The sequence below is a fragment of the Tursiops truncatus genome, unplaced genomic scaffold (assembly GCF_011762595.2).
Source record: "Tursiops truncatus isolate mTurTru1 unplaced genomic scaffold, mTurTru1.mat.Y mat_scaffold_54_arrow_ctg1, whole genome shotgun sequence".
Taxonomy (NCBI): domain Eukaryota; kingdom Metazoa; phylum Chordata; class Mammalia; order Artiodactyla; family Delphinidae; genus Tursiops; species Tursiops truncatus.
The window spans coordinates 273,424-277,988 of record NW_022983341.1 but is presented as its reverse complement, the minus strand read 5'-3'; positions in this window follow the sequence as shown (position 1 = coordinate 277,988).

Below are 4,565 nucleotides of genomic sequence, written 5' to 3'. Positions count from 1 at the left end.
TCATGCGGACCGCCACCACGGCCACGGAAGCCCCTGGTTTAGAGAGAGCAAACTCATAATTTTCCCCGAAGCATTCTTCCAGGGCTCACTGGCCTGTCGGGAGCCGGGAATGTCAGGGGAGCAGTCAAGGGCAGGCATGAATGCCGCCCTCAAAATGGGAAAGCAGGGCTAGTTCCAGCAGGCCCCCGTTTCACATGGGCACACTCAGCGTACATCCCTGTGGTTTCTAACGAGTCCCAAGAGACACCGGTTACCCTGTGTTTCCTTCCCTGAGTCAACTTATCGAAGTAGGGAGTCCCGCATGCCAGCGAACTGTCTCAACCAAGGAACGCCGTAGCTGCTCCTCTGGGCCTGGGGCTTGCCTGCAGTGCCAAAGAAGGAACAGGACTTGAATTGCAGTAAGAACCCAAGCCGCCGTCCTCTAGGGGGGCACGGTGCCTTCAGTCAGGAGGTCCTGGATGGAATGCGAAGACGAGGGTTACTCTGAGCGCAGCTCCGATTAGGGCAACGCATAAGACCTCCAGCGCCATGTGGGACGTGCCAGAACGGTGTGGCGTGAAACGTGTGCGAGTGCTGAGGAAACCAAGCTGCTCCAAAAGAGAGGGCAGTGCGTTTTCCCTACGCTCGGCGTGCACAGAGGGGCTCTAAAGGGGCTACGGGCCTGGATGTTGCTTAGCAGACCCAGGTGCGCCTGGGGTTACTCAGTGTTCCTGCCGGGAACAGGGTGCCCCCGGCTAGCCTCCCACGTGTCCAGAAAGCTGTGCTGCCGTTCAAGGTATGCAGAGCAGAAGCCACCGCCTCCTGGAAACTGCAGCACGCCTCCGCTTCTGCACGGCAAATCAGGGGCCTTACTTCCAGGCGTGGGTTCATGCTGGGTGTGCCGGGAGCCACACAGCATGCTAAGATGCCGACTTTCTCCTCGAGCAGAGTGACTTCAGGTACGAGGGCGGGCCTCAGCAGTGTTCCAAGCACAGCGTTCTCTCATGGCAGCTCACACAAGGGCCATGACAGAAGTCTTCCTGGGCACTTCGCACTCACCAGCCATGTTGTCCTGAGGGCGTTCGAGGGCTCTGGAGATGTAGCGCTCCTCAAGGAACGCGCAGTGTGTGGTTGCCCAGCACTCGGCACGCACAGGGGTCCCTCCGAGGGAATCAACCAATGGACCTCGACGTTGCTCAGCCGGCCCACAGGTGTCTGGAGGGCACTCAGTGACCTTGGAGGGAAAATGATGCACGCCCGTGGGCCTAGGAGTCCCCGGACGTATGTACTTCCTTTAAAGCAAAGCGACTACAGAACTCCTGGAAAGAGCTGCATGCCTCCCTTTCTGCACGGCTACTCAGGGCCTAACCTGGAGGCGAGTTCTCACGTTGAGGTTCCCTTTAGCTCTAGAGCCTGTCATGCGGACCGCCACCGCGGCCACGGAAGCCCCTGGTTTAGAGAGAGCAAACTCATAATTTTCCCCCGAAGCATTCTTCCAGGGCTCACTGGCCTGTCGGGAGCGGGAATGTCAGGGAGCGTCAAGGCAGGCATGAATGCCGCCCTCAAAATGGGAAAGCAGGGCTAGTTCCAGCAGGCCCCCGTTTTCATGGGCACACTCAGCGTACATCCCTGTGGTTTCTAACGAGTCCCAAGAGAACCCGGTTACCCTGTGTTTCCTTCCCTGAGTCAACTTATCGAAGTAGGGAGTCCCGCATCCAGCGAACTGTCTCAACCAAGGAACGCCGTAGCTGCTCCTCTGGGCCTGGGGCTGCCTGCAGTGCCAAAGAAGGAACAGGACTTGAATTGCAGTAAGAACCCAAGCCGCCGTCCTCTAGGAGGCACGGTGCCTTCAGTCAGGAGGTCCTGGATGGAATGCGAAGACGAGGGTTACTCTGAGCGCAGCTCCGATTAGGGAAACGCGTAAGACCTCCGCGCCATGTGGGATGTGCCAGAACGGTGTGCGTGAACGTGTGCGAGTGCTGAGGAAACCAAGCTGCTCCAAAAGAGAGGGCAGTGCGTTTCCCTACGCTCGGCGTGCACAGAGGGGCTCTAAAGGGCTACGGGCCTGGATGTTGCTTAGCAGACCCAGGTGCGCCGGGGGTTACTCAGTGTTCCTGCCGGAACAGGGTGCCCCGGCTAGCCTCCCAGGTGTCCAGAAAGCTGTGATGCCGTTCAAGGTATGCAGAGCAGAGGCCACCGCCTCCTGGAAACTACAGCACGCCTCCGCTTCTGCACGGCAAATCAGGGCCTTACTTCCAGGCGTGGGTTCATGCTGGGTGTGCCGGGAGCCACACAGCATGCTAAGATGCCGACTTTCTCCTCGAGCAGAGTGACTTCAGGTACGAGGGCGGGCCTCGCAGTGTTCCAAGCACAGCGTTCTCTCATGGCAGCTCACACAAGGGCCATGACAGAGTCTTCCTGGGCACTTCGCACTCACCAGCCATGTTGTCCTGAGGGCGTTCGAGGGCTCTGGAGATGTAGCGCTCCTCAAGGAACGCGCAGTGTGTGGTTGCCCAGCACTCGGCACGCACAGGGGTCCTCCGAGGGAATCAACCAATGGACCTCGACGTTGCTCAGCCGGCCCACAGGTGTCTGGAGGCACTCAGTGACCTTGGAGGGAAAATGATGCACGCCCGTGGGGCCTAGGAGTCCCCGGACGTGTACTTCCTTTAAAGCAAAGCGACTAAGAACTCCTGGAAAGAGCTGCATGCCTCCCTTTCTGCACGGCTACTCAGGGCCTAACCTGGAGGCGAGTTCTCACGTTGAGGTTCCCTTTAGCTCTAGAGCCTGTCATGCGGACCGCCACCGCGGCCACGGAAGCCCCTGGTTTAGAGAGAGCAAACTCATAATTTTCCCCGAAGCATTCTTCCAGGGCTCACTGGCCTGTCGGGAGCCGGGAATGTCAGGAGCGTCAAGGCAGGCATGAATGCCGCCCTCAAAATGGGAAAGCAGGGCTAGTTCCAGCAGGCCCCCGTTTCCATGGGCACACTCAGCGTACATCCCTGTGGTTCTAACGAGTCCCAAGAGACACCGGTTACCCTGTGTTTCCTTCCCTGAGTCAACTTATCGAAGTAGGGAGTCCCGCATCCAGCGAACTGTCTCAACCAAGGAACGCCGTAGCTGCTCCTCTGGGCCTGGGGCTGCCTGCAGTGCCAAAGAAGGAACAGGACTTGAATTGCAGTAAGAACCCAAGCCGCCGTCCTCTAGGAGGCACGGTGCCTTCAGTCAGGAGGTCCTGGATGGAATGCGAAGACGAGGGTTACTCTGAGCGCAGCTCCGATTAGGGCAACGCGTAAGACCTCCGCGCCATGTGGGACGTGCCAGAACGGTGTGCGTGAACGTGTGCGAGTGCTGAGGAAACCAAGCTGCTCCAAAAGAGAGGGCAGTGCGTTTCCCTACGCTCGGCGTGCACAGAGGGGCTCTAAGGGCTACGGGCCTGGATGTTGCTTAGCAGACCCAGGTGCGCCTGGGTTACTCAGTGTTCCTGCCGGGAACAGGGTGCCCCGGCTAGCCTCCAGGTGTCCAGAAAGCTGTGCTGCCGTTCAAGGTATGCAGAGCAGAGGCCACCGCCTCCTGGAAACTGCAGCACGCCTCCGCTTCTGCACGGCAAATCAGGGCCTTACTTCCAGGCGTGGGTTCATGCTGGGTGTGCCGGGAGCCACACAGCATGCTAAGATGCCGACTTTCTCCTCGAGCAGAGTGACTTCAGGTACGAGGGCGGGCCTCGCAGTGTTCCAAGCACAGCGTTCTCTCATGGCAGCTCACACAAGGGCCATGACAGAGTCTTCCTGGGCACTTCGCACTCACCAGCCATGTTGTCCTGAGGGCGTTCGAGGGCTCTGGAGATGTAGCGCTCCTCAAGGAACGCGCAGTGTGTGGTTGCCCAGCACTCGGCACGCACAGGGGTCCTCCGAGGGAATCAACCAATGGACCTCGACGTTGTTCAGCCGGCCCACAGGTGTCTGGAGGCACTCAGTGACCTTGGAGGGAAAATGATGCACGCCCGTGGGGCCTAGGAGTCCCCGGACGTGTACTTCCTTTAAAGCAAAGCGACTAAGAACTCCTGGAAAGAGCTGCATGCCTCCCTTTCTGCACGGCTACTCAGGGCCTAACCTGGAGGCGAGTTCTCACGTTGAGGTTCCCTTTAGCTCTAGAGCCTGTCATGCGGACCGCCACCGCGGCCACGGAAGCCCCTGGTTTAGAGAGAGCAAACTCATAATTTTCCCCGAAGCATTCTTCCAGGGCTCACTGGCCTGTCGGGAGCCGGGAATGTCAGGGAGCGTCAAGGCAGGCATGAATGCCGCCCTCAAAATGGAAAGCAGGGCTAGTTCCAGCAGGCCCCGTTTTCATGGGCACACTCAGCGTACATCCCTGTGGTTTCTAACGAGTCCCAAGAGACACTGGTTACCCTGTGTTTCCTTCCCTGAGTCAACTTATCGAAGTAATGAGTCCCGCATCCAGCGAACTGTCTCAACCAAGGAACGCCGTAGCTGCTCCTCTGGGCCTGGGGCTGCCTGCAGTGCCAAAGAAGGAACAGGACTTGAATTGCAGTAAGAACCCAAGCCGCCGTCCTCTAGGAGGCACGG